Here is a 15,103-nt window from a genome sequence, read left to right as displayed (position 1 = left end):
TGGACAACACATTATTCCTTGTCCGAGAAGCCGTTTCACTCGAATATACATATCACAAAGACTGTCGCAACTTCCCTTTCATGACGACTTTTATGTCCACATAACATGAATTTACATCAGAAATATGACAATGTCACAAAGTTAAACTTCTGAAAATAAACCAAAATTGTGTGCAATGTATATATATATATATATATATATATATATATATATATATATATATAAAAAGAAGAAGACAATGTCAGACAACTTTAGTGAACAACATCGAATCTGCATTAAGTTGTTCAGGGGGCCCATAACATCCATTCTTCATTTCTCCATTTATTTTACATTGTGGTAACAGTCACTGGCACACATTCAAGTGCTGTTCATCTAACTGTATCAATTTTCCATCTGCTGTGGCTCGTTTCCAAGTGTTGGGGCAGTCAGAGGTCCAGTGGCACTGGCCCCATTGGCTCAGTATCTTATCCGTCCTTGCACGGACAGCAACTACATTAATAAATTGCATGATTTATCAAAGTTTAAAAATCTGATTTTAATTTGATAACTTGATTGGCCACATTCGAAGCTGTTGTAAAAGAGGAGTTAAATGTAGTGACCGCATTGTGATTATTTTAAAATAGCCTGTACTTGAGTGAGTCCCAATACTCTGATGAAATACTTCAGTAAATATATATTTATTTAAAATTGTACTTGAGTAAAAGTGCAAACACACACATACACACACACACACACACACACACACACACACACACACACACACATATATATATATATATATATATATATATATATATATATATATATATATATATATATATATATATATTATTGAGCATTTATTTATTTGATCAAAAATACACTAAAACAGTAATATTGTGAAATATAATTGTGATTTTGTAAAAAAAAATAAAAAAAGATATATATATATTTAAAGTGTAATTGGTAACACTTTATAATAAAGCTAACATTAATGAACAATACTTCTTCAGCATTTATTAATCTTAGTTAATATGAATTTCAACATTTACTAAAACATTATTAAATTCAAAGGTCATTGTTACAGTGTAATTATATATTTAAACACTGAGTAATAATTTCCAACATGTACCTATAGGGTAAGGGTAGGATTAGGTTTTGTTTGAGGGTTAATTGCATGTAATTATGCATAATTTACTGTTATTACTATGGTAAGTACATGCAACATATGTAACAAGGACACTGTAAAATAAAGTGTCACCCAAAGGTTGTATTTGTTAACATTAGTTAATGCACTTTGAACTAATACGAACAAACAATGAACAATGCACTTTTATTAACTAACATTAACAAAGATGAATACATACTGTAACAAATGTATTGCTCATTGTTAGTTCATGTTAGTTAATACAATAACTAATGTTAATGAACCTTATTGTAAAGTGTTACCATGTAATTTAATCCTGTGATCAAAGCTGAATTTTCAGCATCATTACTCCAGTCTTCAGTGTCACATGATCCTTCAGAAAAGAAACATTGTTGAAAACATTTGTGCTGTGCAATATTTTTGTGGAAACCATGAAATATATATTTAGGATTCATTAATGAATAGAAAGTTCAAAAGAACAGCATTTATTTGAAAAACAATAGAACGCAAGTTTAATGTATCTTTGTTGAATAAAAGTATTAATTTCTTTAAGTAACTAAAAATCTTATTATTTACTTCTTGAACAATTCAGAGAGTTGTTAAATGGAAACTTGTTCAGAGCAGATCATTGAATCAGTGAGTTGTTGGCTAAAGAACAGCTGAATTAATCAATCCAGTTCACAAAATAATCGTTCACTGCAATTTGTGAATGGATGCAACAGGTTCATTGGAAATAATTGGCTCAAAATAAGTATTCATTCATGAATCGGATATTGATTGTGAATGACCCAAATCACACTGACCTGACAGAAAAACCTGAGAAAAACAACTAACATATACACCACCACCATTATCCTCCTCCTCATCCTCCCCCTCCCCCTCCTCTTCATCATCATCATCATCATCATCATATTTATTATAATTGAATGCAATATTACAGTAAAAATTATTCAGCAGCACGACATATACTGTATACAATATCAACGTATGGTATTACACATTTATACACAATGCCATGCTACCACCACCACTGTTTTAGTAAGATATTTGTTTTTGGCGATATTGAAGTTAAAATATTATGAAGTACTCTCCATAAAGGATACCTGAAGGATAACTACCATAATGCAGAGGGTCGTGATGAAATCCGCAGCTCCCTGCGCTCTTTTAAAAGGCATGCCACAGAGATTATTGGCTTTGTGCTGAATTTTGAGTGACTGACAGTTTATTTTTGGGGCGCAGGTCTGTCATGTTGCTGTCTGTCTGGCATGGATACAGGGCTAACTGGAGTATTTGCTCAGGGCCAGTTTCCGCTGTGTAGCTTATGCTGATTGGATGATTGTGCTAAAACCAAAGGATGACTGCCAAGAGACATAAATACCCTCTGAGATAACAGCCAAAAGTGATGAAATACAGCGGGGATGTTTGATAATGCTTTCATAGACTTAACTTTCAGTGATGGATTTATTAAATGCTACATCTCGAGTTCCAGTCGTGAATGCTGATCATCTATTCAGTTTCTATCGAGTTTGGGGCAGGACTCTTAGTTTGTCTGACCAATGGCAGATGGTGGGAGTGTTCAGAAAACCTCTAAAAAATGATCATTAGTTTGCTATTCTGGTGCCTTCTCTTACCTTATGGCTTATATTTGGATAAACTGTCTGTGTCCATCGCTCAGTTGTATGCTGATGTAAATGTTCAACATTATGAGTCATATTGACCATGAGACTATCAGGGGGCAAAGATATCACACAGCAGTTGAATTTCACAAGGATCATGAGAGAGTCGATAAAATTAATGGAAAGGGAGGTGAATTGTCATTCAGCAATATACCACTGCGAAAATTACTAAGAGAGCAGAATAAAGTCTGTGGCCCGAGTCAATGAAATAGCTGAGGAGAGCAATTGTACCTTGGGGGCGTCTCCTGCCACCCCTGCTCTCTATCACAGCGGTTTAGATAATAGTATTCTTTTCTTGAACATGCAGCACATCTGTTTTAGGGTAAAGCAGTGCCACTTTCAGAAAATGTGCCAATCATTTGGTTTATTCAACAGCAATCAACAGTAAAAATGTAAAAAAATCAATAAATTTGCAACAATATAAATATATATGCAGCCTTGGTGTAAATTCACCAATAATATATATATATATATATTACAAAGCACTAAATGGTTTAGCTCCGCAGTACTTGAGCGAGCTCTTAATGCATTATAGTTCTTCACGTCTATTGCGATCTCAAAATTCCGGCCAGTTGATAATACCTAGAATATCAAAATCAACTGCTGGCGGTAGATCCTTTTCCTATTTAGCACCAAAACTTTGGAACAGTCTTCCTACCATTGTCCGGGAAGCAGACACACTCTGTCAGTTCAAAGCTAGACTAAAAACACATCTCTTTGAACTAGCATTCACATAATACATTATAGACTTCTATAATTTAATGTTAGGCTGCATAGATTAGGTCAGCCGGAACCGGGAACACTTCCCATAAATCCTGATGTACTCGTTACATCATAAGAAGAATGGCATCTACGCTAATTTTAGTGTTTTTTGTTTATCCCAAGGTTTTCCTGCGGCCTGCCGGATCCAGGCCGTATCCAGATCTGACGAAGGACCTTCGCCTGGACCCAATGCTAAAGTGCCAACTAGTTTCTGCTTATGGAGGATCCCTTTACCACTCTACAGATAAAGCGTTATCGGGAAAATTCAGTTAGCGTATCTACCCCGAAGTGATAAAATTCTGTATAAAAAATGTTAAGGCCAGACAAGTATATTTTTAAGGCTTGGTTTGTAGGGAATTACAAACCTGCGCACATATATTCAAACGCGCATACCAATAGACTGAACTCGTAATACGCATGTGCACACCATCAGCGTTCTCACAGGTTTCACGTTTAAAGTCTGTGTAGAGTCTCTTGTTAAACGGTGTCGTGTCCCTAAGTTAATAACTAATGATCGTTGCGACAGAAGTGAATCAATCAAATTAACTTTAGTTGGAAAATAACTTTATTCAAGAACCGCTATAAAGCCAAACAATCTCTGTTACTTTAAACTATTCTTGGATCTCTGTAAAGCCGCTTTGGAACTATCTATATTGTTAAAAGCGCTTTTTAAATGAAGATGACTTGACTTGACTTGACTTGCACTAATCAATGATCTCATTATCCTCTCACTATTTCAGTTCTGTTTGTGTGTCTTTGTCTGGACTCGTCTCTACTATGGTTGTGTTGTATTGCTTGTCTCTATGTTGGATTTAACCTGTGTGGATTATTAAATATTGCCTGTTGACTCTCATCGACATGTGTGTTTACACTATAAACAGTATAATGTTAAGTTAAGAAAATAACTGTTTTCTAATTGAATATATTTTAAAATGTAATTCATTCCTGTGACAGTAAAGCTGATTTTTCAGAATCGTCACTCCAATCTTTTCAAAGAAAATTGCTTAATTTTAAGGCAAGACAATGACATTAACCCTTCGCCCCTATGGCCCTGCCAGGCTCCTCCTTCCCTTCGGTTCCGCCATGGTCCTCACTCCCACCAGCTCCGCCCTGGACTGCCGAATCCCTGTCTCCACTTCGGACCCGCTAACTTGCTGCTCTACATTGGCCCTCCAGGTGTACGGTGTCACCCTGGGACTTCATCCTGGCTCCTCCCTCTATTGGTTTTGCCATGGGCATTCACCCATTTAGCTCTGCTCTGGGTCGATCCCTTGCTCCTCCCTCCATCGTCTCCTCCTTGGTCCGTCCCTCTGCCAGCTCCCCCATAGACACTTCCTCCCGTTCCCCAATGGGCACTTCCCACTCCCCATATAGACTCATTTCTTTTTTTGCCCCATCACCACTATGGTGTAGCTTCTGTTTACGGCACCAGGAGGCACCGACCGGGAGGGGAGAGTAATGTCAGGTTTATGTTCTGTTTTCTGGACTTAAAGTTTGTGCTTTCTGGTTACGCCTATGTAAAGTCACCCACACACTAAAAGATTATCTGTCCGATTTTGTGCCCAGTTCACCGACAGTCCTATGTAAAGTCCAGATTATTATGGTTTTACAGATTATCTTATCCGAATTTCCTGTGGTATGAGGTGTGTTAAGAGGGAATGAATCTGCTCGGAAGAATGTCGGGGGCTGCACTGATCTCAAATCCAACATTTTGAATATTTACAATCAGAAATCCTGTTGTGTTGTGGAAACCCCGAGGACAAACTCTGTAGATTGCCATGTGTAACGAAACAATGGCAAATCAAAAAGCAAGCTGACGGAAGAAAGAGCATTTATTTTTTCTGGAAATTTTCTGTAAAAATCAGTCCAAACACTATTATCGCAATTTCTTCTTGCCCGTCATCCACCATGTTTGTTTACTCTTAAATCACGATTGACGGCGAGAGATTTTGCGAGATTTCCCATGTTCACAGTCGGGAATCTGGTTTGTTTGTGAATGGAATCTGTAAACAAAACTCTTCGATCTATGATTTTTTTTCTTTCTTTTTTTTTCTTTTTTTTCTTTATCATCATGTTTGTGGTCTCACATTTTGAAAAAAGGTTTTAAAAATATTTTAGTGTGGACAAGCCTTAAGTTGCCATATCTCCTTTGTTTCTTATTTTCCCGCCATTATTTTGTTTCTATGGTTATAGATGATGTTCACCTGCACCTCCTAGTTATCACCTATGTATTTAGGCCCTGCGTTTGTTTCTGCTCTTCATCTGGTATTGTCTTTGTTTAAATTACAAAGCTGTTATGTTTAGTTTAGCCGCAAAATATCCTCCTCTTCTCATCCTTGTCTGCTTGCAATGTAACACTATTAAGTAGCTACTTTGGTTACGTCTTAAGGTGTAGCCCAGACGTCCGAGGCGAAGCCAGAGCGACGATGGACAAATGTAAGGCCAGAGGGATGAGGGAGACTGGGGATGTAGTTTGATGTCTTTAACAGAAAATTACTTTTATTTTATTTTACTAAAACTTACTCAGAATATAAGGCACATGCCAATTTTATGATACTTTTGTGTCCCTTTTAAAGCTTGGAAGTGAGTCACTATTGACTGCTATTGTATGGGAAAGAGCAACTGGGATATATATCATAATTTCTCCATTTGTTGTCTGCATAAGAAAGAAAGTAATACCGAGTTTGACCATCATGAGGGAAAGAAAATCATGACAGAATTTTCATTTCTGGGTGAGCTATTCCTTTTTAGGGACGATATGACACACGACTCAAAGGAAACAACGAACATAACAACAGCAGTGCAAAAAAAAAGCTGAAAACAGTAAACAATGAAGCGGTAATTTGCATGATTTATTCATGCCAGAGTCCAGCATTCAGCACAACAGAAATTAGTCCTAAATTAATAGATCCAGACACAATATGAAAGTCACGTTGACCTAGATATATTTTGCCTAATACCACATTAATGAAAGCATTACTGTAGAACCCGCAATGGAACCAGGACGGTATCAGTTTCTGACAGCGGGGCACACTAGTCTTCCTGCTTAATGGAAACTGAACGGAGACATTGTCTAGTCTGTGTTATCATGCTGTTTATAAATGTACTCATGTCTGTGCCTAGTGCCAGGCGATGGGCGGCTCGGGGTGTTCTGCACGAGCCTCCAGGTCTGTAATTACAGTACATTGTTGTCAAGTATCTGAGAGGAGTAATTTCAGAAACTCTTAGAGAAGTGGAAATTGACCTGCCTTTTCATTATCTCACGGGTAATTATGTTCTGCCTTTCTACAGTTTTACCCACCGTATTTTCTTTGGTTAATGCAATATACACCACTCCTTGTGAATGCGGTAACTTTGATTCATGCTCTGGCGCTCGTATACTCAGTAAATGTGATTCTTGGCAATGGCTGTGAATTTGTATTTTTGCAACTATGCACTTGGTGCTGCATTTATCGCACCTGAGTGCTGCTATCTCCATAATACGCCGAGCAGAAAATATGAATGTTTATGTCTACATTTGGTTAAATTGCCGATTTTTGAGCACATTAATGTCCTATCCTGACAAACGTCTATTCACTAAGCACGCAATAAAGGAATACGTTACCCATTTTTATTTTATTTTTATTTTGTTCAATTTAGAATAGCTTTTGCACATCTCTTTTCCACTGCATAATGTCTGTCTCAAAGAAAAAAAAAAAATCATGAGTGTTCCAATTTTACCATATGACTCATATAAGTAAATTTGAAGCCATTTTGTGTGACAGCCTGAACTTCAGTTATCCACTGAAAATCTTGCCCTCTGTTATAGCTTTCAAATTTCTTTTTTTTTTTTTAAAGGAGTGGTTGAACATGATTTCACTTTTTAAACTTTAGTTAGTGGGTAGTGTTGCTGTTTGAGCATAAACAACATCTGCAAAGTTACGACGCTCAAATATCAAAGCAAATGGAGATTTTTCTTTTACAGAAATAGCTTTTTAAGGACTACAACAAACAGCTGGTAGGGACTACAATGAGCTTCTTCATGGGTTAGTGACATCACTAACCCTAAAATTTACATTAACCCCACCCCCAAGAACGCAAGTTATAGATTATCATGACGGAATATGCTAATCAATGACTAGAAGATAGTTAACATAAATTCAGCTTATTCATCAACTAACCATTCAGAAATGTCATGTTGCATTCTACATGTTGTCACTTCTTCTTGAGTCTCTCCATCTTTAATATTATAATTGTACATAAATATCACTGCACACCTGGCACAGCGTGCAATGGAACATTGAGATGTTGCATTATTCACAAATTTTTATTTTGTGTTACACAGGAAAAAAAGTAGAAGCAGAAAAAAAAGAGTAAATAACTTTCTTTTTTTTTTTTTTTTTTTTTTTTGAGTTAACTTTTCCTGAATACTGCAAGTGAGCTTCTTAAACGAAAAGGTGACTATGGCTAAAAAACAAGTGATGCTAAATATAAAGCCATAATGCCACTTCCATTATCAGACGACTGTTAACAAGACTCCTGTACTCACTGATCCTGACATAAAGAGATCACCTTAACCAGAAAATGTATAGAGCCTGTTTCATTAAATGAGAGTATTTCAGGTCATTCAAATTACCATTGATTGAGATTCAAATGGCATGTCCAGTTACTGTGTTATGCTAATAAAGATTTCAAAATTACAAACTCTGATTTGATTGGCTGGTACTATGAATTATTATTATTTTTTTTAAACAAAGTCACATTTACATTAACTGGAGTCGCCATTATCGTGTCGTCAAATGAAATAACAGCCTTATAAAAGAAATGGAATCTTCTCAAGCACAACTATGTTCCAGTTCTTAGAATACTAATCCTTTATAGTATATCATTAAATAGTTATTTATTATTATATCATTAAAAGTTCTGATTTACAGTTAAGATTAACAGTTGGGCAGTAACAAGTGAAACATTTGTCCCCGTTCTAACAATTTTACACAAATTTGGACCAAATTTGGATCATATATTATGCATTTAGACAAAATGAGGGGCAAATACGCAAAACTGATGCACAGTATTTTAAGGGAAAATGTAACCATTAAACCAGGACTTCATTTAAATAATAAAAAAATAGCAACACACCTATTTTTCTATGTAAATTTGTCTTATTATCAATTGCATCATATTCACAAAAATCAGCTATTTTCCTGGTGCAATTAACATTGCACTATTACTTCCAACAAAATGCAGGCTGTAAACTGAATGTTGTCTGTTGTGCTGTGGCTATTCATCAAATGATGGAGAAAAGTATAGTAATTATCACACAATTAGCACAATTTCAGTCTCAAAGAGAGCTGATTCAGGTGTCTAAGCCGCAGTGGTGGAGCGTTGCTGAAGATTGGGAATTACATTTACATTTATTCATTTAGCAGACACTTTTATGCAAAGCGACATTCAAATGAGGAATACAACAAGCGATCGATCAAAAAGAGGCAATAAACACAAGAAGTGCTCAACGTTTCGGACATAGTAAAGCTTGAAGTGCTGATAGAAGAGTTGCATTTTCAGCTGTTTCTTGAATATCGTCAGGGACTCTGTGTTGGAAAGATTATTCTACCAGCAAGGAACAGTGAACGAAAGCATTCTGGAAAGTGATTTTGCGTCTCTAGCTGTTTGTACCATGAGACGTTGCTCAGGCTTTTACTAAAGGAGATGTAGACTTGTAAGAGAGAGCGGAGGTATTATCCATAACTTACTGTAATTGTTATAGTAAGTGCATGGTTAACACTTTAGAATACTGTTCCTTCATTAATGGATGAATCATTAAACAAATGAGTAACGCACTATTGACATTCGGTAACACTTTACTTGAAGGGGTGTGCATAAGACTGACATGACAACGTCATAATCATGACATGACACGTCATGAATATGAAGGAGGTTTTATGCATGTTTATGACAAATGTCATTAAGTGTCATTCGCTCAAATATGACATTTTTAATGCAAATATGACATTGTGTGAGATGTCTTTGTTATGGCAACTTGACTTTACTAAGACAACACAACCTGTCATGTCATAAACATGGCATAGCAGATTAATTATCAAACTTAAGATACCACTTAGCTTTATGGGTTAACATTTCATTAAACTGTCATGTGGTTGGTTTTGACATTGGCTGTCATGAAGCCATTATAACATTTTAATGACAAATTAAATTTGTACCACTGTAGTTGAGGTCAAGAAAAACATTCATAACACAGTTGTAATGGCCTCATGACAGCCAATGTCAAAACCAACCACCTGACAGTTTAATGAAATGTTAACCCATAAAGCTAAGTGGTTTCTTAAGTTTGATAGTTAATCTGCTATGTCATGTTTATGACAATTTATGTTGTTTTGGTAATGTCAAGTTGTCATGACAAAGACACTGACAGGTTATGATGTATTGGTTTATGTCAAGTTGTCATAACAAAGACATCTCAAACAATGTCATATTTGCATAAAATGCCATAATTGAGCGAATGACACTTAATGACAGTTGTCATAAACATGCATAAGACCTCCTTCATATTTATGACATCTGCCTTGTCATTATTATGAAGGTATCATGTCAGTCTTATGCACACCCCTTCAAGTAAAGTGTTACCTGACATTCTAGTAACTATTAACTAACAAGAAACTCTGATTAACAAATTAGTAAGTAATAGCGCTCAGTTGAATGTGGTAGTTCACTTTTAATCAGTAACTACTATTTTTGTCATACCTCCCTGAGAACTAATCTACATGTTCATAATTAACATGAATAATGCATAATTAATAATACAAGGTAACTGTAACCCACTAGTAATTACTTAAGTGTTACTACATCCAGGAACTACAGTATTCTAAAGTGAAAAACATGATAATACCTAATATTGACTGAAGTCATTGTGAGCTTTTGAGATTTTTGAATAGTAATTCATTCCAATTGATTTGGTAACACTTTAGTCATTACTAGTGCAGTGGCGTAGCCACGAGGGGGCCTGGGTGGGCCTAGGCCCCCTCATTTACATGTCCGGCCCCCTCATATTTCTGATTGCTTAAAATAAAATAATAAAAATAAGAAATTGTTGATGTGTTAGTCTAATTGATAGATTGACCAATCAAAATACTGCGCGGTAAAATGCGGCTGTTTTCAAACTTGATTTGACGTGTTGTGCGTAACCTATGCCGTCATCTTCGCGTGAAGATTATCGAGAGTTCATGCGGTGAATGGTAGCGTTGTGCAAAGTGCAATATTACGCACGAAAAGATGAGCGAGAAGGAGAAAATAAGCCATCTACATCTGAGTTTGCTTCAGCTTACTACAAGACGACAGCGAGTGAAGCGGCTAGGAGACAGAAACGTATATTTCATCACAGGAATAGCGGTGAGACTTCGACTCAGATCGGCACAATGGGCAATGACTTGTTTGCAATTGATGAACCGCCTTCACAACCAGTGATGACCACACATTTAAATCCATTATGATTAATTTGAGTAATAATGTGTTTTCTTTACCAAGAGAGTGGAAAGATGAAAACCACTATTTTTTGTTTCAAACTTTCACATAGCATATTTAGGTTATAAAAATAATAAAAAAAAAACATTTAAATCCATATTTGATTTTCAAATATTCTAAAATATAATAAAGGATTAGTTTCCCCTCAAAATGCAATAAATTCATGACACTTTTTTTTTCCAAAATGCAATTAATCCATTGAATCAATACACAAATTATTTTTCATATTTTAACTGTTGAAATACACAACAAAGTAAGTTGATCCACATATGACAGCCTCGGAACTTGGTCAATACTAATCTTATACAGGCACTGGACTAAAAATAGCCGACATTAAATCACCATCCCTAAGAAATACCTCCTGAACTTTTTTTTACAGCGATCAGCTGTAAAATGGCTTGGTCCTGCTTGGTTTTTCGTTGACTTTGAGTAAAACAATTGAAAGTTTTTCAAAAGATCCCCTGGGGTCAAAATTTCAGCGTGACAGAAGTTTGATGCTGTCGGGTGAGAACCATTTTTTTACAGTCTATGGTGAGAACAAGCAACAGTCGAGATTTTGTCCTCCTCCCGCGTGCCTCATCTTCTTAATCTCCTCAAGTAGCCTAAATTATTAGATTTCGATCATGGCTACGTTTCTCCCCCACCGCAGAAAATCACCAGTGGGTCACCAGTGCCGTCAAAATTATTATTATTAGGCTATTATTATTATTATTATTATTATTATTATTATTATTATTATTATTATTTCGTGGATTACAAAGTAGAAGGGAAACTAGGATGCCGGGTTTTTTCAAAGCGCCGCCGTTACGGGTTACAAAGCGTGGAATGGTGCGCTGACTGCACGGATATCGCATTTTACGAAAAATTAAAAATGGACTTTAACACCGACCAGATAGCCTACAATACAGATTTTTGCGGGAACTAAATATATATATATATATATATATATATATATATATATATATATATATATATATATATATATATATATATATATATAGCCTATATATAGCATATATATATAGGCCTATAAATATATATAGGCTATATATTTAATTTTGGAACCAAACTCTTTATATATTTGCTGAGTAAGATGACATGATTGACACTTTATAATCGCCCTCGTAGGCTACTTCACGTTAAAGATAATAATCGCCGAGCTATGTCGCTAGCCTAGGCTATATTTATATATAGCCTATATATATATATATATATATATATATATATATATATATATATATAGGCCTATATATTTAAATATATTAGTTGCCCCCTCATTTTAAGATTGGCCCCCCCAAAAATAAAATTCTGGCTACGCCCCTGTACTAGTGTATTCCCATGATCTTCTCTTTAGAAAACTGATCCCAATAATTATAGTTCATTTATAAAGATGTAGTAACACTTGAGTCATTACTATCCAAAACCTTGCAAAAACATCAAAAGCTTACAATGACTTAAGTCAATAATTAGGTAGTTATTAAGCTTTTCACTTTAAAATTAAGTGTTATGATAGATTTTTTTCATTATATTAAAAGTCTTAGTATTTTTTTTGTCTAATTAAATTTGTATTAATTTATTTCAGTTTTAGCTTTACACTAAGTTTTTTTTTTAATTGTTTCATTTTACCCTGCATTGAGTACAATCCATTCTTAGCGAATTCCCCCTAAAGTGAGTCATGATGCACAAACACTCAAAGACGAGAGTCTAACTATATCTCCAAAGAGTCCCTAAAGAGCGTTGATACCTCTCCTCCCTTTAGCGTTGAGTGTCACCACCATAATCAAGCCTTCATATTACACTCTCTCATTATACCTCCCATTTTCTTAATTAGGTCCCATATCACTCAATGCACCGAAAATACCATGTGTCTGGTTTCCAAGAACCTGATAAAGAGCTACTGTACACATCACCAAAATTTCTCCGACGGGATGATGCAAGCCTCCCAGCTCCAAACAACCCTATATGCTGTGTTTCATGGAAATGAGGCCAGTCATTTATACTTCATGAACTGTTTGTCACTGGTGAAGTAATTATTGATGTCTCTACATCTCGGTAAAGCGTATATCCATCAGCTCTGTACGTGTACAACAGCAAATGACTTCCATGAATCCTCAGAGAGAGTTGCTGTCAAAATAATGGCCCTCGATGGCTTATTGTTGAGATCAGTGACATACAAATTGATCTAATTTTGATAATGAAAATTGCACATGGAGCATGATTTCTCAATATTATGAAAATCTTTAAGGAAGCACACTTAACCATAGCGGCTAAATAGCAGAAACGATCTGAGGGCACTGGGGATCTGTCATTAAACTGAAGTGTTCAGTTATGAGGTGCCATTGATTTGATATGAACTCCTAGGGCTGGTTTTTCAGAAAGGAGCTCGTTGCCTATAAGATTCCATTAAGCGCAGCAGTGATAATTCACAAAATAATATTTTAGATTACATTTCAAATTTTGCTTTTAACGTGAAAGTGTTGTCACAACTTGTTTCAGTTATAATGTTAAATTTGTGTCAGTCAAAGGTAAAAACTGCAAAATTACTTCCATTGATTTTATTTGATAAAGTTCCGCTTATATCAGCTTTAGCAACTTTATTTTTATTTTTGAATGGCTCACTACTGTCATTTAAGCAAGGTGTCCCTTAAATCCAATAGGGTCATTCTGTGCCAACTCAAGGACCGTGGCTAAAAAAACAACAAAAAAAAAAAACAGCAATCTTTGTTGCATTATATGCCAACGGGGACAGTTCAAAAATGGGAAAAATCGCATGCCTGTAACTCAAATAGTATGAAAATATTCTAATTTCCTTTTAGATTTTGGTTCTTGACCAACTTTTTTTTAAGGCCATATTCGATTAATTTCAAGAATTCTAAGGATTTGAATGCAGCTCAATGAGTATAGTTACATTGTACATTTCCATTGGTCAAAAACCAAACGTGGGTAATTTTTCATGCAACTATTATTACTATTTTTTTTTATTTAAAAGTGGAAAGTCCAAAGAACAAATCATGTTGAAACTATTTATCTTCTATCAAAACAATTGCGTAGAACATTCCTGTCTGAGAACCATATGTTTTCCAAAGTTTGCATGCCTCTGACTCTATTAGTATTAAAGATATCTTAATATCCTTTTAGATTTTGGTTTTTAATAAACGTCTCTTTCGAAATCTTCATTTTAAAGTTCAGTCCCAGAGAAATTGGGATCCCAATGTGACTCTATGTTCAAATTGTTGAATTTTGCCCATTTTCAATGGTTGGAAACCAAATGTACTTAAGAATCTCTGAAGAACAAACAATATTGAAAGTATAAATAAATCTTGTTTCCCTGCAAATAACGCCTGTATTAAATCTATCGATGAGTAACATCGTTGAGCCAAAGTGATAATTAAATACACACACAGATAAATAGCAGTGTAAATGCAATTAAATTATTATTATTATTATTATTTATACATTGAAATAGTTATACATAATAATAGCATCGCTCTGTCACAGATATGAAATGAACAAACTAAGAAACAAACAAACAAACAAACAAACAAAAAACACATAAATAAATAAATAAATAAATAAATAAATACATTTAATTTATCATTGAAATAGTTATACATAGTGAACCTCTCTGCCATACATATTATTAATCAAAACAAATGAATGAATGAATGATATTCATAGAAAATGTTTATATATATATTTTTTTTCTATGCATATTTTGTATGTATTTATGTATTTATTAATTCATTTACACAGAGCAATAATATAGATGCTTTAATGATTTCAGAAGAAACTGTGGAGCTCAATGCGAAGGTTGTGTTTCCACCTAAATGAACACTGCCATTTACAAACAGCTATTATATAAACTCTTTTTCCAAAGGTTAAATTGAAAAAAAAAAAAGAAAAAAAAGAGCTACAGGAAAACAGTTAAAGTTTAAGATTACATGTGAGCTTGGTGTGTGCAGCATGAGCAGCAGTATCAATGGAAAGGTCAGCGGTGATCTCCTGCATTCAGTGCCCTAAT

Source organism: Scardinius erythrophthalmus, assembly GCF_964197995.2.
Source record: "Scardinius erythrophthalmus genome assembly, chromosome: 13".
Taxonomy (NCBI): Eukaryota; Metazoa; Chordata; class Actinopteri; order Cypriniformes; family Leuciscidae; genus Scardinius; species Scardinius erythrophthalmus.
Note: the sequence above shows the minus strand (reverse complement) of the source record.